Raw genomic sequence first — 24,974 nt, 5'->3', positions numbered from 1 at the left:
TCAAAACAGTTGCATTAGTAACTTTAAATTACAAGAATGCGAAGTAAAAATTTTGGCACATGCCGACGATGTGGCTGCTTGTTGTATCGATCAAGATAGTGTTACCACTACCATAATTATAGGTAAAAGGTTGGCCAATACAACTGGAAGTCTATTAAACTGGAGAAAGTGTCTGGGTTTCTGGCATGGAGAGTTGTCTTTGAGACCAGAGTATTTTGCAAATGTTAAATGGGTGACCACGCCTGTCAAGTGCCTTGGGGTGCCACTGAAATCTTATAAAGATAATGAGAAGTACTGGCAAGAACAATTGAAAGAAATCCGGATGAAAGCCAATAGATGCAACGGTAATCATCTCTCAGTGTTTTCGAGGGCGATTGTCTGTAATCTTTTTTTTGCCTCACAACTTTGGTATGTGATGCAAGTATCGCATATTTCAAGAGCAAGCATACTGAAGCTCCAACGTATCTTCGCAGTGTTCGTGTGGGCCTCGAACTGGGACAGATGCAGTCAAACTAATCTGTTTCAAAAGTGAAACACAGTGGGCTTGGTTTACCACATTCTTTCATACGCGCAGTCATGAATACGTCAATTTTGTTTTGCTACCCAAGGGATCCTTTCTCATTTACAGTGTGCCAAATGACACTCATGCGGGCTTTACCTTGATATGTGTTTAGCACGAATGACATGGCCGGTGCTGTCCGCGGGTATCTGAAGAATGTTATTCTAAGTGTACGGTTGTTATGTGTTAGATTTTTCAAATAAATATTTCTTTTCAGTCGCACGCAAAAAGTTGTACAAAGATGTGTGTGATGTTTTACCTGAACCCCTGTCCCGTGCCATGTACACTGGAGGTCAAGAACAAGATGTGCTTAAGCGGGTGAAGAGAATGAAAGTGGCTTCTGCCATAAGTCCTTCTTTTCAAGCTTCACACACATACAATACCTGTCAGGACATTTGAAGCAGACCATGGTTTTCATTCACCTTGGGGGACCAATTGCCTTATTTTTGAAAAACCGCAAACCATAGACTATGTTTTCTTACACTGTTGGGAGGGAGTATATTTTTAGAATGTACTTCAAGCGACGTTAAAGAAGAAATAACCTTTAAATTCATATGGTATAAGACTTCTGCCAATAGTGGGCGAAGAGGGAATGCCTTTTGATTTGATTATGCTACGTGGACTTCACTGTTTATGGCAGGCCCATATGGCGGGTTTTTATTATGATCAGATTGCACGGCCTGCACGATTGTATTTTCGTGAACGAATGGCCAAGTTTGTTGAACTGCAGAAAACTCAGGAGATTGTACCTGAGTTGTTGTCGAGGGTAGAGCCCTTGGCAGCACTTAGGGAATTTCAGTTTGTGTCGCACTGTTACTGCTTGTTTTTATTGTGCTTGTGGTTTGATGTGCGCTTCTATAAAGAGGCAATACAGAATGAAAAACAGTGTGGCGCAGTGATTAGTGTGCTTAGTTTGAAATCCGACAGTGACAGGTTTGGTTCCGCGCTGTCGTACCTCTTTTTATGGGTGATTTCTACACTGTTTTTATACAAATATTTTTATTATATACTTAGTGGCAGCTCGTCACGGTGGTTCTGACGCTGATTCGCGCTCCAGCATTGCCGACTGGAGCGCGCCATCCACCATATGCCACCATACACCATGTGCCACCAGCATTTCCAGCACCGTAATCTACCAAAGTGGTGGATGGTGGAATCCACCATTCCTATGGTGAACGTTTTTTCAATAAGATGGTAACTGCAGCCCAATCGTTTTACGTAAACCCTGAGGCCAGCCAAGGCGTAATATTCTCCCTTCCTTACCATCGTGATATAAGGGTGCGCGAGGAAGCGTAACTTCTAAGCCGGGCAGAGTAAACATAGGAGATTAGAGCTGGCACCGCTTCGCGACACCGTGGCAACGTCCGCTCATTGCGCTATCTTTCTGGTAATGCCAAAAACACAGCAGTGGTAATTGGTAGATATAAATAGCTTGCTGTTTCGACGATGAACAACGTTGTCCGGGATGACTAACGCATCGCTTTCACTACACAAAGGTCCCACGTTAAATTACGCGCACCCGAGTGCTTTCTTTCTAGATTGTTTTTCTTGCGTTTTCATATATATAGATACGTATACGTATACGGTGCATGACATCGACACCAACACCGGCGAGAAAATCCAGCCGAAAGGGTCCATATAATTGTTATCGAAATAAAAACAAGTTTTCAGGAAAGCGTACATTTTTCTCTCTTTATTTTATCACCAGCTTTGTCATTCTCGCCTCTTGTAAATTATACACTCCTGCATTTTTCACTCTCACCAACTAGTTACAACAAAAATGAGTTGCGTGAGACTTTCGAGCTGCCATCTTCTTTCTAGGAAAATAGGGTTTCATGCGTGATGAGTCGACAGGCGTCGAATGCGCGTGACAGACGTTTACCTTAGTTTAAGCACGCTGAAGGTGCCGAGATCACCGCATGTTTAAAGTTAGCATAACAAAAAAACATAAAATTGGTGGACGCCTGTGTGGGACGTAATGTGCAATGGCTGCGAGCAGGTATCGTCGACCTCCTTAGGAGGCACGATCGCGTTCACGATACTTCACGTCGTACAGCGTTACAGTGACTACTGTAATGCCGTACGACGTGAAGTATCGTGAACGTGATCGTGCGGATTTTAGCGTTTCAAATTGTGCGAATTTTAGCGTTTCAAGCTGTTAGCGGCGTGGCAGCTAATCTTATATTGCCGACGAGGCGCTCTGCCTCGGCTGGCTGTTTTGTTCATGGCGGAGAACAGGTGCGTGGTCATATCAGAAATTTTTTTTAACGCGATAGCGTTAAAGAGCTCGTGTCGCAGAAAACCCGCTGCCGGCGTCAGCCCCGTTGGTTGTGAGCGAAAATTGTCTGTGCGTATGTGAACAAAAACTCAAGTTACCGAGGCAGCCGTGGGAGGCCGCTACCTCTCCACGCGTGCGCGCGATGACACTCAGATGGCCATTCATTTGAAGAAAAAAATGCTCAAGGTCACGAGGCGCGGCAGTTTTTTTTGCCCTGCCACCTCTCCCTGCTTCGCTTCCAGCGCATTCGTCGGGACGAGAGAAGAAATAGCAGCATGCGACAAACCTTTGTAACTCCACTTGCACTCGATGGATTCCTAAAATTTCTCACCATTGAATTCGTGAGGCGATAAGCTCTTCTAGTGAATTCTTTCCCTAATTACTTGAGAAAGTGTGTCAGGGTCCTTTTAACACAATTTGTTCGACAAGTGTCACGACAAAAACGAGCCCATTTGGCAATTATAGCGCGCGCTGATCCAATCTACACTGTGCGTGCGTGCCAATATAACAAAATACATGAATAAGTATGCACTTAGTGGTTTAAGGGTGCACTAGAGGCCAAATCTTGCTATCGCGTTCAACTCTTAAAGGCGAAGCTTAAGGGTCCCCCAATTTTTTGCAGATTCACATGAATAGCTTAAAGAGCTCTGATGTATGATTTTCCAATCTCGATACTTGAAGAATAAAACAATCTGGTGGCAGTGATGTATTACTGATTAACGCACATTATGAATTTAAACTCACTTTTAAGCGTAAACGTGGCATCCACCCGGCGACAAAACCTTCTAATGGTTCACATAAGTACCCGAATATGCTGTCACTGTTCTGATAGCCCTCGTCGTAGTGTGGCTGTGTTCTACTCACAAATCTTAGCCTATAATGAAGTGCCGTTTTGTCTATCAATCTCCCAAACGGTATTCTGTTTGAGTGGAAATTGAAAAAAAAAATCTTTCCTTACATTTAAGGGAAATACATTTTTTGGCATGGTTTACTTCTCACTGTCTTCACCGATTACAAAAAATGGGATAATCGGAAAGGATAGTCTGTTTCACCAGTTTCACTACGAAAAAAAATACGCTCCTTTTTTTCTGATTTCCACATTAACATATCAAAAAACAATCTTGCTTTTGCCGGTTTTACTGCATGTCTTCGCGGCTGGGTCACTCAATAATGAACCAACCCGGCCTTGAAGGCAAGGTTCTGCGCCATTGATTGATAACATAATTTGCAATCCCAACACAGACCTTCATTCAGAAATTTTATTCCTATATATTACTGATCACTGCCCAATCTTTTTGTTTGGATTTACCAAGCAGTCTCTCCAAAATACAACTACGTGGAACGAAATACAATATTTCCGACTTTGTGGAGCTAGTAGAGTGCACTATTTTAGAAGAACATAAACTTTCTCTGCGTAATCAAGACAATTCGAGTCGGGAGTCTTTTTGGTGGGCCTAAGCACCCACCGCGGATGTGGTTCCTAGACCTTGTTTCGAAGCGGCTTCCTCGGCACGCTGGATGGCCCAGAATTGTGGTGTCAGTTTCGAGCTGAGAAGTGTGGCCTTCCAGTGCGAGTGGAAGCTTGCGGTTGAAGAGAGGTGAATCGGCACTGTCCAAGTTGTATATTAGGCCCTGACACTTCGACAGCATGTGACTAAGGGTGGCAACCTCGCCAATTGATGTGCATGTGTTTCTAGTGTAGATGTCTGGATACATGGGGTGCATGAGTCGGGGGTTTCTGTATGAGTCTGTTTGTAAATGTCTGAAGTGTCCCGCTAGCGTTATGTTAAGCCTTTTGTGAGGGGATAGGTATATGCGTCGTTGTCACTAGTAGTTTGTGGTAATATCGTAAAACCTGGCTCTATTATCCTCCCACGGCCAGATGCCTGCAGTTCCCTGTGGGGGTTCGTTTCTTTTTATATCGAAAACCGAAAAGACAGTCATTCAGCATCTAACTGTGCAGGTAGATGGTGCCCTAATAAAACACAAAAAAAGATAATTTGAAGTAAAAATGGGTGTTACCACATACGTTAAACACATACAAAATACCAATATGATTTTCTAAATCGCGATAACAAGACAACTAGCGTTAGGCTATCACTATACAAGAAAGAATAGTACAAAATTCCGAACAGATGAGTACCGTAATTAGGACTTTTTTGTCATCGGAAGCCAACATTATTTATAGAGTGCCACAGCTGGAAAGCCAACTTTCATCTCGCTTTTTACACTGTTGTACAACTGATGAAGCACTAACATTAATTAAACAACAAATAAATGTAGACGCCGGCTTAGACAACATACACTCAATACATAGTAAATTGGTTTAGAACGTTTCAAATTAAGCTTCTAGCAGTTTAGTGAGCTTGCTTTTTAACATATAACTTTTCCCTAAAGAAGGAGAGATTGCCAAAGTAATTCCGATACCAAAGGAGAGCGATCTGAGATTAGTAGAGAACGACAAGCCAGCTCCCCTACTCCTGTTTTGTCTACAAAGTATTAGAAAATGCTATGAAAATTACGTACTCAACTTACTTCGAATAATTTAACAGACTGTTCTTGTTCCAGAGTGGTTCCGTGCCGGTTTGTCGTCAGAACACCCCGTAATTAGCTTTATAGACTGGATTCGAACAAATCTGCACTGGGGATCAAAAGCTGGTCAAGTCTTCATTTCAATAAAATAAGAATATACTGGCATTACCGACTGGTTTTTGAGATTTCTTATAGTTTGATTTTGGAACAGAAGGTAAGGTGCTTGTAATTTTTCGATAAATTTTGGAACATATGTACATCAATGCTACCTTTCTCAACTAGCCCCAAGACTGACTTCACGGCCCGCTCGTATTTATGACTTTTATTGAGTGAAATGCCTGGGGGCGCTGACTAGTGTGCGTGAAAGCCCGAAAAGCGGCTCCCACTTCTGTATATATTTTCGGTGAAAAACCCATATCATTTTCAGAGAGGTTTGCATCATTCAACACAGTTCGTCCAGAGTACATTGGCCATACCAAGTGTGTGCAAATGAGTGTTAGTTTCGTCATTTGTAGGGCTTTTCAGCCCAACGCCGAGACGTCTGCCTTTTGGCACGTCGAGGCCTAGCTCTCAAATGCCACCGTACTCTAGCTTCTCCCCAGCGTGTCCATGCAATTAATGGTTGAGGGCGAGGACATAACGCCATAATATTGCCCATAATACGGATAGGCCACGACTTTTTTCAAGCCCCTGTCAGGAAGTCAGCCCGGCGTCAGCATCCGGGAAAGTTTGAGACAATGCGACAGTGAACGTGGTGGGTTCAACAACCTAGGCGCCGACATGTGCAAAAAGCGCCTCTCCGAGGCCTCTTGGCTCTTCCACTTACAGATGGAACATTTTGTGATAATCGTACGCTCCATGGGCGGGATGGGAGTCGGGAAGATTAGCCACATCAAGGTAACACTGATAGTCACTATCAACATCATCATCATAATCATCAGCCTGACTACGCCCACTGCTGGAGAAAAGCCTCTCCCATGATCAGCCGAAGAACCCTGTCTTGTGCTTTTCTTTTCCACGTTATAGTTGCTAACGTTTTATTCTCATCGGCCCATCTAACTTTCCGCCTGTGCTTCGAAGAGTGGAGTCTCAGGAAGGCTGGTCTCGAAGAGCGGAGTCCAAGCAAGACTGGTGAGAAAAATTTGTACCCACGTTGGCAGGACAAAGCTGGAGTATGTGGCCAGGAACCATGCAATGTGTGAGGACAAGAAATTTCTTCTTTCGTCTTGTGGTTGAAGAGCCTATTAAAAACCGCAGCTGCCCTATAGTCCGAGCAAATGATACAGGGTACCGTGCAGGTTGGAAGGGCTAGTGCATTGGTTTTTCTTCTGCTTTATAGGTGATGTTTGTAATTACCGTGGCTCTATTGACCTCGAATTTTGGTAAATAAGTGTAGAAGTAGACAGTGGTCCCCAGTCAGGAGTGGGGTCTACGTAATAGTAATTACATTTATGGTTAGTCTAATCACGTAAATGAGTTGATGAAAAGGTAACGATGGAATTATTTCTAGTTCTAGAAACTGATGAAAGGAAGAAACTTCGCATTAAAGTATTTACGTGTTTGCAGCACTCACCAAAGGAGTTTTAATTGCTAGATTGCGATGACTCTCCGCACCACACTAATACCTGACGACAAGTCCACGCGACACGTTCCGCTCCGAACAGCTTCTATATATTGTCCTACGTTTAGACAACGCCACTGGTGCTGGTGAGTGTCTTTGCTTCACCAGGGCTGGACAACTCACTGCGGCTGAGACGGAAGACGATATCGTTTGTGACAACATGGCTCAAAACATATTTGTCGTTAGGACGCCAATATAGACGAATGCCAGCGTTTACGCGATAGTTTTTTTAATTTTTTCCAGTTAAACTCGACACTGAAAATATAACACCTACATACTGCTATACACAACAAACACAATCGAAAAATGTCTACGGAAGTCAATCACTGCTACAGCACATCGTATTAAGATTCTTTCATGGTGAAGAGAGATACAAGCTTTACTCGTTGGGGACACCCGATAAGAAGTCAACTCGTACCTCCTGATGCCAAATAACTTATGTAAAGTGGTAGTGCGGCATGTCGACCTTGACCCCGACCACAATAAGCTGCGCCATATTGATTGTCCACCCGAGAAATCTCAAGCGTTCGAAGTAAATGCACCTACTACTATAACTGTTATTTTGGTTGACTCAAAGTGCCAACTTATGTCATGTGGGGTGGCTGTATTATTCACTGTACGCTTGAAGGACACCATATGCACATATTCTACGCCTGCGGGATGCTGGGTCAGCATGCCGACGAGTGCCGGTCCTGAAGAACAAGATCTGCAGGGGATGCGGAACCTCGTCTTCCACGGAACATCCCAAGTCATCGCCCAAGTGTGGCCTCTGCCAGGGGCCTCATCTAACTACCGACAAGGGTTGCGAAACGTGACTTCAAGTGCTCTGCAACGTGAGTTGCAGAAAGAAGTAGAGAAACGCACCACAAAAGCACCTCTGGCCGCAGTAGCGTCCAGCTACCAAAGACGTCATCCTAGCGTGTTGTGGATGTCCTTGATGGTGCGCTCCGCCACGCCAGCCGGCCACTGGAGCCAATTCATTTGAAGCTCCAGCGGACGTTCTTTCTCCAGCAGCAGTTATCACTCGGTAGCACGGACCAATCACACCACAAGAGCTGATAGAGTCAAACGGAAGCCTTCTGAGGAATGGAAGGGTTCACCACCAGAACGCAGCAGTCCTGGAATCGCGCACTCAGAGCAGGAGAACGCGAAGCTCGTAACCGCATCGAATTAGCTTAGGTCCCTGTCCTAGTTGTCGCAAATGGCATTCGCTTGCACCGGTCCCCAGCAATATCCCCGCAGAGCGCGCCAAGGTGCGGGCTCTTGCCGCTAGCATTCAGGGTTAACAGGGTCTTGAAAGATCTAAAAGCGAGATTAAGAAGTCCGTGAATGACGTTAGAGAATCGGTAAGTAGCCTCAAAGACAACGTCATGACTTTAGTCGGAATGGTGACTGCTCTCACGAACAGGGTCAATACCCACGAAACTAAAAAGTGGGTCTCAGAGAGTCAGACTGCGTGTCCACTGGCGCAGTGAAAACTGGCATACCTTCAGAAGTAGAAGGGTTTACACGCAAATATGAACCAAGAAAATGCTCCACACGTGACAGGTCAGGATGACAAATGTCTGGCAATGAAAGTGCACCGGGTTCCTGTCAAAAAAGAGGGTGATGATGATGATGATGTGCCGCGCTTTGTGACGCAAAGGCTGATTGATGGCCAAAGAGCACCACATCATAGGACTATAGATGTGAACAATGAATATTTTGAGCAGCTGTATAAGGGCCTTAAAAGTTTTCCATCTAAGCTGGGCAATACATAGTAGTATTAAAATCATGGCAGTGGCGTGAGTAGTCTCGTAACATTGGGTGGCGAAAGGTTCTGATCATAAAAACATGACCGACATATTTCACACAAGTACATGTGCCTTGTCAGCGCCCTTGTCGTCAAGGGCCGCGAGGCAGGTGCTTTTCAATGCAGCAACCACACCAGCAGCCTCTCTTGAGAGATCGCGCTACACGATGGCTGGGTATGTTAGATGAAAGTGCGGACCTCTTTTGAAAAATTCAACACAGACTTATGAGTGAAAAATGGTGGCCAACCGACGAACATCACATTGTTAAGTGGTACCTCTTGTTGGTGGTCTAATGGAAAGTGTTGTCATTTCAAAGTGCGTAATTGGTCACACCAAATATAAATGTGAACCACTGTTAGTGCTTTACTACATCTGCCCCACAGGGGTGGATTGCTACCAGACAAAAAAAAAGCCAGGCCTGTGCGATAGGTGCAGCGCAGTCAAAGCGAAAGCTATAAGAGTGGCCTTTTAGAGCCTTTTCAAAACACTCATTGGGTAACTTCTGCAAGCACACTTACTTGGTTCCCAGTAGGGCATTATTAAAAAGCTTTTAGGTAGCAGGCCGGTATTTTCTATGCTATTTTTCGTCATTCTTCTGGAAGCGTGGTATCCGCTAAATACTTGGAAGAAATTGCGTGAGCATTGTCCTTGCAGTGGCTGATGACAATGAGGAATGAAGGCTGAAAGACATGCGCCACAGCTAAGAAAAAAACAATAACAATAGTTTGTAATAAGTTGGAGCAACGCACGGCCCACTCGTTACGCTATTCGAATTGTGCGACGACTGCCTGTCCTTTCGCTTTTGTAAAACGCTTTGCAAGTCACAATAACGAGATTGCTTTCCCGACATCAAGCCTGCCTAAGGCAAGTTTGACAACTCACAAGCACCAGTGTAGCTCAGCGGTAGAATACTGGGCTGGCACCCAGCTGACCCGTGTTCGAGCTCCAATGTGCCATTAGTGCTATGTCAGGCCTGCGTGAGGCAAGTTTGACAAGTTACAAGCACGGGCGTAACTCAGTAGTGGAATATTGGGCACCCAGGAGACCCGGTATCCAGCCCCACTGTGTCATTGGTACAAGGTTTTCATATTTCGCGCGATGTGGTTACGGACACTGGTGGTGGTTGCGGCGGTGGACAACATGCAACTGCGCGTGACCCGAAAAGTGATCCCATGCAAGCTTTTGCTCTAAAAGTATGAATATGTCATGTATGTGTGTTCTGTCCTGTATCTTGTTAGTGTTACCTCTGTGTGACGTGATTTCAACACTGACGGCAAGTTACCAAGGCGTGGGTTAATAACGTGAAGTTTAATTTGTGTTTGTCTACCTCGCACGTATTCTGCCAGTAATATCTGAGCTTTTGTTTGAGAGAGGGTACAAGGCCAAGCACTGGGATAGTTATGGGTGTAGTGGCGGTGCTTTTCGTATGACTGTGGCGAACTGCTCTGCCATCACGTTGCCTTGGATATCGTGGTGCCCTGAGACCTAGCACTCTACAACATGTTGTTTAAGTATGCCTTATAGAGAGTAAAGCCATAGAACATAAAGAGTAAAGAACGAGGTTTTTTGTTTTTTGGGTTTGCAGAGGTTTTACAACACTGTGAAAGTCCGTGTAAAAAACTTGTTTTTAACGTTGCAATTGTTTCATGTGTTTAGCGGCTACAATTATCGCATAAGCTTTTGCTGTGAAGATGCTTGGATCTGGAAGTAGAGGGCGAGCATCAAAAAAGAATGGACCGACAGCAGCATGGGACACAAAAGAGTTAGACTTTGAGGCATCTTTAAAGAACTGAGGACGTGTGCAATAGCGTTGATGTTCCAAGAAGTATGCACGGACATGAGCAATGGGCGTGTGTTTTATAACTTCTAGGAAAGACAAATTGCAATTTATAGTCTGACAGGGTGCAGGGTATGCTGCAGGAGCCAACAAACTGTGTTCAAGTGACACAGATGTTTCCTCAGCTAGGCACTTCAAGCGGACCGAGTGGCGTTGTGTCATCGAAAGCCAGTTTTAAAGAGAGCAGAGCTCGAGAAGTCATTAATAGTGCATCATAAGGAATGTTTCTTGTCTGCGTTCACCTTAACGAAGTGTGCAAAGGACTTATAAGTCCTCTGCGACTGAAGTGACCACTCGTATGCCTCGACGCCAATAAATTTTACGGGGCTGGTGCGAAATTCACCCTAGAAAGATGGATGCCCAAAGGGTGAACAGAGTCAAGTAGTCGTAAGACGCTTAGTGCTGCAGACTGACACAATATTGCCTCATAATGTAGACGTGTGCATATGAAGTTTTCATGAAGATTCATCAAGCATTTCCTATCACTGCCTCATCAGGCCCGTGTGCTCAGATTTGGGTGCACGTTAAAGAACTCCAGGTGGTCGAAATTTCCGGAGCCCTAAACTACGGCGTCTCTCATAATCATATGGTGGTTTTGGGACGTTAAACCCTACAATTCAATCAAATAAATCAATCACTGCCTCATCATTTTCATCATAAAACCTTAGGTTTATTCATAACTTTCAGCTACATGTAGCTGAAAACATGCATGTTTTAAGATATTTATTGTGTGGTACAGAAGGTACTATTTGTCTTAAATTATGTTTAAAAATTTTTGCTCAGATATCACTGGTAGCGTCTGAATATAGAGATTATTGTCCGGATGGGGATGAGAACCCGTGTTTCTTGTGAATAAAAAAAACAAGGACTATCTCCCCGAATGGAAACAAATTGGGATGCCAAGCAGTAGTGAAGCGCATGGCGTTGACGCTGTTTAAACAGGCGTCGGTGCGTGTGATGGAAGAATGGTTTGAAGCAAACCTTGGCGGAGCGTTCACTCTAGTAAATGTTTGTTTAAAACGCAAAGATGCGGGAGGGAGGACGCGTTGAGGAAGCTTCCAGTTGGCATGTTCGGCCCCCGTCTCGTCGGTGTTAACCACGCGCCTTCTCCCTTCTCGAACGCGATTTACATTCCTGACTCGAACCTGACATTGTTCCTGACGTAGGTATTGTTGGTCTTCTACTGCCAACGCTTGCATTCGGGTTCCTCATTCTTGCGTCTTCAGTGCTCTAGGTGTGACGTCGTCATTCGCGAACAAGATCCGCTTCGCTAACCTGAAACGATGGTGATGGCCGGGAACGATACGCGCACACTAGCGGGAAGCATGCCCCAGTGGCGTCATGCCCGTCGGCATGATCGCGCGGCAAGCAGCGGCACGCTGCTGACAATGCCGGTACCGCCGGACAACAACCGGGCTAGACCACTACCAGCGGCTTCTTCTTGCCGACATAAGGGGAGAGGTGGCACGGGTGAGAAGATGATGTCGACGGGATGAGTAGGGTCGAACGTTGCGAGCGGTGAAGAGTGTGAAGGAATTGAGATAACACGAGGGAAGCGGTAGAGGCTAGGGAGATAGCGTTGTCATGCGTGCACACTGCGAGAAAAGGCGTGGCCTACTCGGCACCGCCCTGGTGTAGAGAGACATCGTTACACAGGCTAGTCAAAGAGCTGCTTCGCACCTAAAACACATTTGCTTTTAGCATATGCATCTAAAACGCATATGGCAAAACACATATGTGAACCGGCTCTCGTCTGCCCACTTGGATACCTTGTTCAAGCCAAGTTGAACCTCCCGCTCGCACATTGCGAGCTTGCCCGATTTGTATCTTATCTGCACGATACCGACGAAAGAAGATTCCCAAAAGCCTACATACGATTATTTCTGTATAAGCTTTTCCTTCTAAAAAAGAGGGATGATGTTGTACAGTGATTTTGGTTTTGGTTTCAGTAGATACAATAGGCGGCGCTGTCCTGGTGTATACATCGTGGCGCTCTTGTTTCTAAAGGAGTCCCGTGAGTGTCAGCCTGGGTCTCGGCTCGCTCTTTCACCTCTTTTCTGACTGGCGCTTTAGGTGCCTGGTGTCGTGTTGTCCATGCATCGCGTCCGACGCATCACACTAAAAAATTCAGTCTCCATTAAGTCAAGAAGGTCTTTTTCTGAAGCAACTTCTCGTTTGGAGTTCATGGATCAATGGGGTGGTACCATGATAGAAATGTTGCCGAATGTTGCAAGGTTGTTTTAGTTTGTCAAGCTATATTTTGTCACTGACTTCTAAACGTTTTCCACTAGCTATTTTTGTAACCTTATAGAAATCACTAAACGTGGCGGTCGGGCATCGCGATACTATGAACGTGGACACTGTTCTGGCTGTTTTGTTGGACCTTTCACTGTGTACCACATGATAATGAAAAAATACTTCTTTTGGGTAGACTCAAAAAGGAAAATTCGTCATTGATCCGTGCATTGAAGCGGCACGATCACTGAGGAGTGGGAAAGCTTTGTGCATAATAGTGGAATATAATTCAGCAACGATTGCGGCCACCCACCATGAAGCCGAACAGGCGGACGGTAGAATATTCGCGGTATCAGGGATATGTAGACGCCAGAAGTACACTGCTACAATAACCCAAAGCACGTAGGCCAAGGTTGGGCAGGTGTGCAAAGTTAACCCTAGCCGTCTATGAAAATCGGGAAGTAGCAGAACAGGTTTAAAACAGGACAGATGAGAAAGAGAACAGGAAAGAAAAATATAAGAGAGGTGAATAGGAAAAGGTAACTGCCGAATTCCCCTCAGTGGGTCAGCCCTGGCGTGCCATTTACGTGAAGCTGGGGCCAAAGGGGCGTGTGGCCTCTGCCAGGGCGCTTTAGCGGTCCAATAACCCAGCATCCGCTTCATCATTAAAGTACCCTTTTCTCCGAACACGACTCTTTTGCGCTTGTCTAGGCGTAGAAGGAAGTGGAGACCCCTTCCGTTAGCTCGGAATCATAGTGTCGCTACGGAACAAGCACCTGCTTATGCAGGCGCTTGGTGTACTGCAGCAATTCGTTCATTCTTGCGAGTGTGAGCTGCACGCCATTTTACGAGAGCAATCTCTCAGGGAAACATTTCCGCTGCGGGGTTGCATGTCTGACTCTGTGTTTGGTGATGGCAGGAGTGGCATTTGCTTCCTCGAGTTTGAACGATAGTATTTTGAGTATATTCTATGTGCATAGACCTCAACAAGGTCGACCATTCGGTAATTGAAATAATTCGCCACGCCTGGCTCAGACCTAGCAACCTTTTTCTCAATGCATACAGTTCCCCCAGTGGCCACAGACACCGCTTTGCGTCCCTCGCAGCGAGAACCTCTGGGCTGGCGGCAGGTGCCCCTCTTGTGGTCGCGGCTGATTTCAACACAACCTATTACGAGTGGGGCTAGCCATCCTAGACCTCGAGTTAGTGACCTCTGCCAAACGGCCACAGATCACATGCTCGTGTTCTTGACATATCTGTAATTTCCTACCAGAAAGGTTACATCGATTACTAGGGACACCACGCCGAACCTTGCGTTCATAGAAGGGGTGATGGCGACATCGTGGAATAACCTGCATGAGAACTTGGGTAGTGATCGTGTGATTTTAGCCATCTCCTTCAAGGTGTTGAGAAGGCCATGTCAGGAATTCCGAATGACGAATTGGGATCTCTTTAAAAAATCAAGAACCTTAACAAAGCGCAGCCTGCAGACATCAAACAGTGGTTGTGGCAATTAAAAGGTGGTGTCGAGTTCCGACCAAGACAGTCCGCACGGGCCTCAAAGTTGAGAGCCTGGACAATCGTCTCATCTACCTACTTGAGACCGATCCTGCTGTCTGAGCCACGTGGAAGCGGCAATGAGTTACTCATAGACTCCATAGAAGAATAGCTGAACTCATTCGGACCTTTGTGCAACACTGTCATGGCTAGTGAGTACTAGCAAAAAACAATTTTGGTCGAATGACAAATGCACATTGTAGGCAAGAGAAATTTTCCGAAGCAGCTATTCGAGGAGTTGGCCTCCAAATCCAACCAAACACAAACCATGGATTAGATCACGCACAAAGCAAAATGGGAGGGGGAGTAGACCACATGACATGAAAGAAATTCGATGCCCTTTTTTCAAAAAGTTTGGTCTGGGAAGCGCTTCTCCCTCTTGACGGCCGCTCGGCTCCTGGGCCATACGGTATTTCGAAGAAGCTGCTTCACAATGTAGATGATAAGTACGTCACAACCTAAACAGAGAAGATCAATGACGTGTGGAAAACGAGTGACGTCTCGACCAGAATGGAAGATACTGTCAGTAGTTCTCATACCCAAGGGAGTCAAACACTCGCTCTAAGCAACCTGGGGCCGGTCTCGCTTACTTCGTGCAAAAAAATCCCCGGAGCACGTTCACAAGGGTATGTGTAGGTATATGAAGGAACGAGAACTTTAATACTGCAATATAATAGGCTTCACTCGTGCTTGTCCAGTTCCAAGGGCATGAAAGGTAGTGAGCACCAGACTATTGATAGCAACAGCAGAGACATCAAGGGCCTTCTTGCGCTGTATTCTATATGCCATGGATAATAGCTTGCATAGGTACTTCTTGAAGTCCATTTCAGGCGTGAGCTTTGAGTGCAAGTTTCACGGGTTCTTGACTTCATTTGCCCCGCCGCGGTGGTCTAGTGGCTAAGGTACTCGGCTGTTGACCCGCAGGTTGCGGGTTCGAATCCCGGCTGCGGCTGCTGCAATTTTGATGGAGGTGGAAATGTTGTAGGTCCGTGTACTCAGATTTGGGTGCCCTCCACTATGGCGTCTCTCATAATCATATGGTGGTTTTGGGACGTTAAACCCCACATATAAATTAATCTTTACTCTATTTTCGTGGGGCCGGCGCCACACCCGCAAGGTTGGCGGTGTTTCGCTTGATTCCTTCGAGCTCGGTGCGAGGACCACCGATCAGGGGTTGATAATCTGACCGCTTGTTCTCAAAGCCACCATGTTCGGCCTCTCCACCCGCCTATCTAACATAGAAGACATTAGCGACGCTCTCTTCGGTGATGACATCATGGTGTGGTCTGACGCGGACAGTGAAAGTAGAGTCAAGAAATTGCTGCAGGTGGCCTTCAGCTGCACACAAGAACTTTAGGAGGGTACGGGTTTCTGGCTCTCCCAGCCAAAGTTGGAACTAATTTTGTATCACCCTACCAGGAGGGGGTGAATCCGCAAAGGGCATGTTACTGTCGAGAAGAACGACATTAATTCGCATCGGGCAGGTAATTCCAAGAGTTGAAGCCATCCGTGTTCTCCGTATGCAGATCGAGTTGAATGGTTGCTACGAACAAACGATCGCTCGTATCGCATAGAAAATTGATAATGTGGTTAGGCTCATCACCACGGTTACCAAGAGCTACGAAGGGCTGTGGGAAGACAAGCTACTCAGGTTTTACTAATGATAGCTCTCATAATGCCCTCCTAATGAGCTATATTACGTATGTGGCTGCCGCGCATCGCTGGCATGAGTACGCGTAGGTAATCGTCGAAGCACTGATACGTAACACCATCAGGAAGGTTCTCGGCATCCTCAGGAGAGTCATCACAGATAAGCCTATGCATCTGGAGTCCAGAATACCCTCGATGAGGTTGCCTAGGCATTGCGGATGGCCCTGATTGTCAGGCTCGCCTGTGAGGAGGAAGTTCCAGAAATCTTTCAGCGGTGATTTCGCTGCCTACATTTTCTCCCCAATCCTGCGCAATTTGCACTCACAACATAATGTTGGCGGAAAAAGGGCCCGAGGGGCCACGCTTCTCAATTCCGTCATTAGTGGTACTCAATCTGTCACGCGCCTCGTCTCCACTCTATACAGTTCGTCGAGCTGGTTCGTGAAGATAGTGGTAGATTACAGAAGCGACATTCTTAACACCACTTTGGTGCGCGGCTCTTCTCCGGTGCTCCCTGAATAGGCGGTGTTGGTCATCGCCCTGCAGCATAAAAAGAAGCAGCACATCTATACGGATTTCTGGGCGGCGCCTCTCAGCGCCTTCGTCCCAGATTCGATCTCAGGGCAGGCGCCCTCCCTGCTTTGCGGTAGGAGCATCGGCCTCCTGCCACAAAGCAGGGAGGGCATCACTTGGTAACCTGCCTACGTGGAGCCTACAGTGTCCGTCGTTCCCAGCGCCACCAATTTGGCCCACGCCCGCGAATTTACCCAGCGCGTCGGGCAAGTGGTGCTCTCAGGCGTGATTGCGTTGTCTATGAGGGTTCCCTCAATACACTCGACGAGGTGACGAAGAACTTTAGGCTCAGTAGTAGGGTCTACCTCCTCCCTTTACGCCAGACATTTCAGGCCTCGGTTTTCTACGCTTTGCGTGTTGCAGAGTGAGTCCTATCATAGCTTACCCAGAGTCAGCGGGTACAAGGACTGCTACCGCCCCGATTGTCCGAATCACGCAGATCTCTTCTCCACTATAGATCAGATGCTCTAGTGGTGTCTCTTGTTATGGCAGAACGATCGCCTCACCACAGAAGGAGAGTCGAATAAAGTGCTCAAGAGCTTCGACCTCGCTGCTCAAGTCCGGACCATCCAGAGGGTTAATGACGTGGGTGTCAGGCACCACCTGCCCGCTCTAACGTGGAACCCAACAGTTCAGACACCGCCTGCCTGTTCTAATGTGAAATTGGCGCGCGACGGCTTCTCCCCCGTAAGAGGACTTATCGAGTGGTCTCTCAAGATCTTAACAGCATTTATTTTCTGTCTGTCTGTCTGTTAAGTATTGCCCGAGTTAATAGAGGTATTTACATAATTTAGAATATGTTCTGTTAGGTCATAGCTTGTGCCACTAACCCCACTGAGCTTTCAGATAACGTAAACAACAGCATAAAGAAGCTTGAAGACTTGTGTCTTAAGAATTGCATATGTATAACCGCTGCTAAATATCAGTTCGTAGTGTTTGTTCTAATTAATTATTGTCATCTGGCTTGCAGAACGAATAAACAGTGTGAAAGTTAACGAAAGTAGTACTAGGAAAGTTCCAAGGAGTCAGTGCGGATTCCAATCTAAACCTTAATATTGACGTTTTTTCAGTAGTAAAGAAAAATTCGCTGTGGCATTGGAGAAGAAACAAAAACGCTTTCAAGCTTCGGCATTATTATACTTTCACTATATTAAGCCTTCATCTATACATAACTCAAATATTGTGTTACTACTTCTGGAAATACACTCACATAGCTAGTGTAGCTGATATTCAGAAGCGCACGCTGAAAATTATCACATTGGTGCCTCCTCGTTGATGCGAACGCTATTTTTAAAATTTTATCTACTACCTATGGCTTGCATATGGAAAGCCAGCTAGCTGCCAGTCTTGTTGCATAAAGTGATCAATCACCAAGTTTTTGTTGGTGGTTTTTCTGTTCATGAATTTAGTAGTTTTGCAACGTGGCTTCCTATGTCAAATAGTTTTCTGATACCGAAAATTACAGCCAATTGTGGCAAGTAACTTGCTTGATTCAGCACTAATCCAATTTGCTGCACTCTCAACAATGAAACAAAATGTTATCATTTATGTGGCTTCAATCATTTTTGAAAATATAGCTCTTCTAATCACTTCATTAGTGAAGAATACATTTTAACAATGCATGTATTGATTTTTGGCATTAGTTTTATTACTGTGTTGGAACACACCTGCTTTTATCGCATTTATTCCTCTATTGAGTGGTTTGTGTTGGCTATCTTCAATTTTTATACGTGTTTTCTCGCTGTATTTGTGAATGCGTATTAGGTTATTTCATGTGCCTGTTAGTCTTTCTTTGTTGCATTCAGACTGGCGCCTCTTCCGCTGTCTTTACATGTAGGCCTACACCTGAAATTGTTGCATCTTCCCAATATCAGTTGTATTCTATCATTCACCAAAAACTCGAAAACTTGAAAACTTCTAACTTCCTATTTTCGGCAAACCTGACCACATATTTCAAGCGGCACTGCAGAAAAATGCCAATGCTCGTACGACAAAGTTTTCTTTTCCGCAACGGCAGCAACGTTCATTTTCTAAATCAAAATACCTCTTGTGCTACATCATCACTAGGTATATGATAAGTATGCAGCAGTAGGTTATATACGGTCAGTTGGTGCATCGTTACTAGGTAACACTTGCCTTTTTTGTGCATAGCATTGCATTGTCAGCGCAGCATGATAAACGCTACGGTCCCTAGGATTACTTATGTATGCCTTCTCTAGTATAAGACACACATACAGAATATTCACGTGTTGTTATTAAGCATCAGATATGCACAATTATTTCTCTTAAATTACAATTGCGCAAGCTTGAACGCTGAAACTAGAGCAATATCGGTAGGTGTTTTGGATGGGGATGGGTTTTGACCATTTGGGGAAGTGTTTCAGCTGACAACTAGGCAAATGCACAGACAGACAGAACCCAAGAAATACTATCATCTTTAACAGCTGTTCCAATGAGCTTGAGTGTGTCCTGGCTACCGTATATGTGCTACAGTTCCAGCGATAGTAACAAAGTAAAAACGTAAAAATAGAATGCGCACATATTAAACTGGAAACTAATATTCCCATGTAAAAAAGCTTGCTTGCATAGACGTTATGAAGCAAGATTGAAATCTTTCCCTTAAAAAACAACAAAAACAAAAAATAAATAGAAGTTGTTGTTCAGGAGGCGGGTTTACGGTAATCATATTGCGGAGATATGTCTCCGTAGTTTCTTAATTGAGGTTTTGGATATGTTAAATGACTGGTATTTACCTATTATAATTAGAAAAGCCAGTAGCGTGACACAAGTATTTGTTGATTGTAGTTAGTGTAACATTTTTAAATTTGTCACTCCACAGGTGTGCGTATATTATACTTTATTAGAGTGGCCTGTATTACCGCTAGTGTTGGTTGACGACTACAATTTTTCATTAAGCTAGATTTATACTGACGACATAGATTGTAGTTGAAGGTGGACTTACATTGCCGAGTCAAAAAATGTTTGCTATTTTAAATTTCATGTTTCGGCGATGCACCAGGCACACTTGAACAGACCTTGAGGTTTTCACAAAAACTTACGGCTGTTGTGCGTCGTCATTCAAATTTCATCACTGCCTTGTGCAGGTGGTCATGATCTGACTTTCTAGAATGGTCATGCTTTGTGTGTGCTTTTAGTGATGGGTTTCAATTTTACCCGTCAAGTACAATGATGAATACCTCAGACTGCGTGAAAATTTCGAGAATTCTGAAATATGTCAGCAGATTCGACACACCTCGGAAATCAATGTTCTGCAAATATTTGGATAGTAGTGGTTCGTAGGTGTATCTCCCGAGAGATTGGGAGTAAAAGGAGGCTGTGCCTCACCCTCCTCCGCTTTCGACAGTGGTCATTGTCGGCTACCCACCGAAAAAGCAACTTATGAAAAAAATTTATTACGCGCCACAGCCACGTGATAAAAACTTTTGTTATATATTTTTTGAGACATCTGCTCAGAAGGTTTTTTTGTGTGTCATGATTATATACTGGACGCTTTCTGTGGTGCAGGTTGCTTGTGCAACCTACCCTCCCATTGCAATTGTGATAAACCAGACGTGAAGTGGGTCATCATGCGAGCCACCCAGACGTAAACTGCAAGATAGATAGATAGTTAGATAGATAAATAATTATATAGAGGTCCTAAGTACTGTCCGCACACAAAAAAATGCTTCGCAATTGAAGATATCTGCGCCATAAATTGACACACACTTAAAGGCTCGCCCTCAATTAAATAATAAAAGGTACATTACCAACTTTTTGGTTATTAGTCACAATGGTAACCTAAAGTTGTGACAAAGGCTTGCTGCCTTAACCTGCAGTTCTTGTGAGATAAGGAACCACCACCAGCACCTCAATCACCACCATCATCATCATCATCATCATCATCATCAGCCTGACTACGTCCACTGCAGGGCAAAGGCCTCTCCCATGATCCACCAATCAACCCGATCTTGTCATTCACATTGCCACGTTATACCCGCACACTTTTTAATCTCATCGGCCCACCTAAATTTCTATCTCACCTTCGTGCATTTTCCTTCTCTGGGAATGCAGTCAGTTCCCCTAATGACCACCGACTGTCCTACCTACGCACTACATGCCCGGCCCTTGTTTATTTCTTTTTCTTAATTTCAACTGTGATACTGTTCACCCGGTTTGTCCCCTGATCTACTCTGCTCTGTTCTTGTCACTTGAGGTTATACCTATCATTGTCTTTTCTATTGCTCACTGCGCTATCCTCAATTTAATGTGAAAGTTCGTTGTAAGACTCAAGGTTTCTGCTTCATAGGTGTGTACAAACAAGATGCAGCTGTTACATATCTTTTTCTTACCGGTTAGTGGCAGATTACAATTCACGTTTTAAGAATACCTGCCTAATGTGATCCACCCCATCTTAACTGTCCTAGTTATTTCACTCTCATAGTTCGGCTCGTATATTCATAGTACCCTGCAACTGTAGTCGATAGACGATATTGTGCGTCTGAAGAGATTGAACAAAGCGTTTATTTGATGTTCTGCGCAAGAGAATTGATGAATGGTATTCTGGAAGGGCCAAGTTAAAGTGCCTCGAGCATGCAGCGGAGGCGAACAAGCGTTTCAAGTCACGTCACACGTGAGACATGAGTGCTATCTGGCAGTTATCTTGTAAAACGTAGCCAACGTCCCTGCACGCCCGTCTCAGAGCTGTAAGGTGTAGAACGCAAGGCGACAGGTAAGTGCCGCCACCGTTTTATCTTAGCAAAGCGCTGGAAACACTGGCTCTTTCGTGCAAGCGTTGCCTGGTCAGCGCAACGTGATAAATGCTACGGTCTTTCTATTTACTTATGTATGCGTTATCTAGTAAGACACACACATAAAGAATATTGACTTGTTGTTACGGTGTCTCAGATATGCGCGAAAATTGCTTTTCAATCGACAAACAAACAAGTATGAACGCTGAATCTTGAGCAATATTGGAGGGCGCTGCGGATGGGGTCGGCTGTTTGTAGTATCGTTTTACCACTTTAGTGCCGTTTGGGTACAGTTAAGGGCGGACAAACAGACAAGTGTACAGACAGACAGATAGATAGACAGACAGGGCCAATGTTTTGCGTCGAATGTCCCTAAAAAAGACTATCATCTTTAAAAAAGGTACAGTCCAGTCCTCTTACTTCCGCATCCTTCATATAACTCTGATTCGCACAGTACCGGGCATCTGCCTAATCGTCTTCTCTGTGCGCGCACAGCTGAAGGTTATACTGTTTATACTTAAGGTAAAGCGTTGCGCTGTTCGTGATCAAAAAAATGAAAAAGATGCATATAAACTAAATTTACAAATGTGTCATTCAACCTAAAATTACACTACAGAACGACGCTACTGCTTCAAACAGCTTTAAAAAAGCTGTGTAAATACCTTGCAGTCACCTCCATCTTTAATGCATCTAATAATGTGTGGAAGATGCTTAAAATTATGTACATCACCAGGGCAAGTGAAATACGCACTGAATGGAAGTTTTTTTATGGAAAGGAATATTTGTTTCTTTTTGGGCTGTTTCACGAGAGTACAAAAGCCGATGTCGCAGTATTGGTAGCGCATTTTTCTAGGGGTCACGCTCAATAACAACAGCCCAGAGAGGACTATGGTGGTGCCCAGAGAGCCCTGAGTGAAAAGGCTTCTAGGTTGTTCTAAGGCCCCACCATGTACAAAGCGCTCAGCCATAGTTGACGGTTCTCATTGGCAAAGGTACCAACAAACTTCGACCCGCAGGTTGCAGGGTCGAATTTCTCATGCGGTGGGTGCATTTTATATAGAGGTGAAAATGCTGTATGCCCATGGGCTGAGATTTGTGTGCACGTTAGAACCCCCAGTGGTGTAAATTCTCGGAGCTCCCAATATGGCGCCTCTTTTAGTCATTTGGGGTGTTATACCTCGTATATCAATCAATAAACAAACTAAGCAACTTCCTACGTTCACTTTCTGCCTCACGGACACATAGAGGTATCTCTAAAGAATCGCAAACGGAGGACTTGAGAGGTGTTCGCTATTCCGACCCTGAACATGCAGTAGCCATTTCAGAATATTTCTAAACAGCCAAGGCTGTGCGCACAAATGTTCAATTGTTTTTCATCATGGCTGAGGCGAGCACTGTGAACTGATTGAAGCTAGCGACTGTAAATACAAAGTGCGCGGGTGCTGTTACACCATCGCATTTCACTTTTGCAGGACAACTTTCAGTGTTCTCCGAATCGCGATGTGTATGGACGCCATGAATAGTTTATATAACAGACATTTAGCTTGTGAAAGGACTTAACCTAGTAGTTTTACTTCAGGAAAACACATAAAAAAAGAGCCTAAGTGTAGTAACTCAAGAACAAGAAATGTTTTTGGAGAGCATTCACTTTACTGAATGTGTACTTCAGGATGAGACAAAATGACAGGACTCGACCGCGAGATGGCTTGAAAATTGTAATTTGTAGTGGTTTATCGTAATTGAAATGCCCCGGTGCATTTTTATTGTGAAATAGTATTACCCATAAGGTATCCTAATTTGTGCGTGTAGGTGTAATAAATGTATGAGGTAAGGCTAGCGTTACGTTGGAATAGATGTAATGTCTTGTGGAATGCGTTGTGATGTATCCAGCTGTCGTAAATGGCTGTGTCGCTGTAGCAAAGGCTACCTTGCAGCAGTTGACGGGAGCGTTCTAACTGCAAGCCTTAGCATGTCTGTAAAAAGCGGTATACATCTGCTTGCATCACTGGAGTGCTACCATAAAGACCCGTATTACCAATCAGTTAATGCGACCAGTTCCATGATGATATAACAGCCGGTGTAAAGACCACTCCTGCCCAAACCTTCGTAAGCATGGCTTCCTCAGCCCTAGTAAGTTAAGGAGGGAGAGAGCAGACAGACGGGGTGTTAGGAGCACGTGCATCCTGCCGACGAACATTTTCACGGGCATTTAGTTAGTTTACGAGTAAACGTAGAAGGCAAATAGCTGGAAGGTGTATATCTTGTGACAATGTGGCTGCTGGTTCACAACAACATCGTGTCGGGTCGCAGTGTAACCTTGAATTCAATGTAACTTGTCGCAAATAGCTTCATTGTAATTCATCTTATGAATCTCCTGTTATATTTTCATCACCTTCTAAACTTTCTTCAGTTTATAGATAGCTCCTAAGGTCAATGAATACGTCAGGTGCTGAACGACGGCAGCCCTACTTATCTCCGAGGAGTAACTTACAGCAGTTGCCTGGACTTGACATTAGTGTCACATAGCATTGTCACGAAAGTCCAATGGTTCACAGATATTGAAACACATGGCAGCGACCTTATCCCCACGTACGTGACAGTCAGAGGTTTGGACGATTCTCCTTCCCCTGGACATTCAAGACTTATTGACTGGGAAGAGTTTCAGATATCAGTGGAGAGCAAGTACATGCACGAACCACCGGAATCCATTGAAGAAGTGATTAGTTGTGCAATGAAGACTTCCACGAAGATATGTTCGAAAAAATCGAGACGCACGGCACTCGACCATGAGTTGGAACAACTTCGAGCGGTCCGCCGACGTGCCGAAAGACGATACAGACGCACGAAATCTATTTCTGACCTCAGAGAATCCAGACGCATTCAGAAAAAAATCCATCGTAGAATGCACAAACTTCATGCACAACGGTGGAAAAATTTTTGTGACTCGCTAGACCCTCGAAAGTCCTTGTCTGGCGTATGGAGGACTCTTCGAGGTATTCACTCGCATCCGCAACAACGTCACCCCTTCGCCGCTCTGGCGCTACATCAACGCCGCTCACAGCTTTATGTTTCTGGGGAATTTTGTGCAAAGATCGCTGGTGACATCTCTATGCCGATCGATCTAATGCCACAGGATGTTCCAGTCGCACGAGATCAGCAAATGGAGGTTGCATTCACCATGGAAGAACCTCATGCGGCATTGAACACATGCAGACGCTCATCGTCCCCAGGTCCGGATGGAGTGACCTATACTGCCCTACGTCACCTAGGCCCGAAGGCACAGCGCTGTCTCCTGGACATTTTCAATAAGTCTTGGCATGATGGAATGGTGCCTCATGAGTAGAAGTGTAGTCGCCTGGTGCCTTTGCTGAAGCCCGGAAAGTCTCCATTCGATTTGGCATCATACCGGCCTATAGCACTAGCAAGCTGCGTTGGCAAGGTCATCTAGAGGATGCTGCTTACACGCATGGAATGGTACCTGGAACATTATAACATCTATCCTGATACTATTACTGGTTTTCGACGAGGTTGGTCCTCAGTTGATAGCGTTATTGACTTAGTGACCTCTGTTCAGCATCAGAAAGCTCAGAA

General features: G+C 44.9%; 1 protein-coding gene across 8 annotated transcripts in view; it reads right to left on the bottom strand.

Annotated features, from left to right (window-relative positions):
• Window positions 1-24,974, bottom strand: part of LOC142767047 (uncharacterized) — a 195,675-nt gene that overhangs the window by 116,802 nt on the left and 53,899 nt on the right. The window lies entirely within an intron of this gene.

The sequence above is a fragment of the Rhipicephalus microplus genome, chromosome 7 (assembly GCF_043290135.1).
Source record: "Rhipicephalus microplus isolate Deutch F79 chromosome 7, USDA_Rmic, whole genome shotgun sequence".
Taxonomy (NCBI): Eukaryota; Metazoa; Arthropoda; class Arachnida; order Ixodida; family Ixodidae; genus Rhipicephalus; species Rhipicephalus microplus.
Note: the sequence above shows the minus strand (reverse complement) of the source record. Positions and strands in the feature narration are given on the sequence as shown.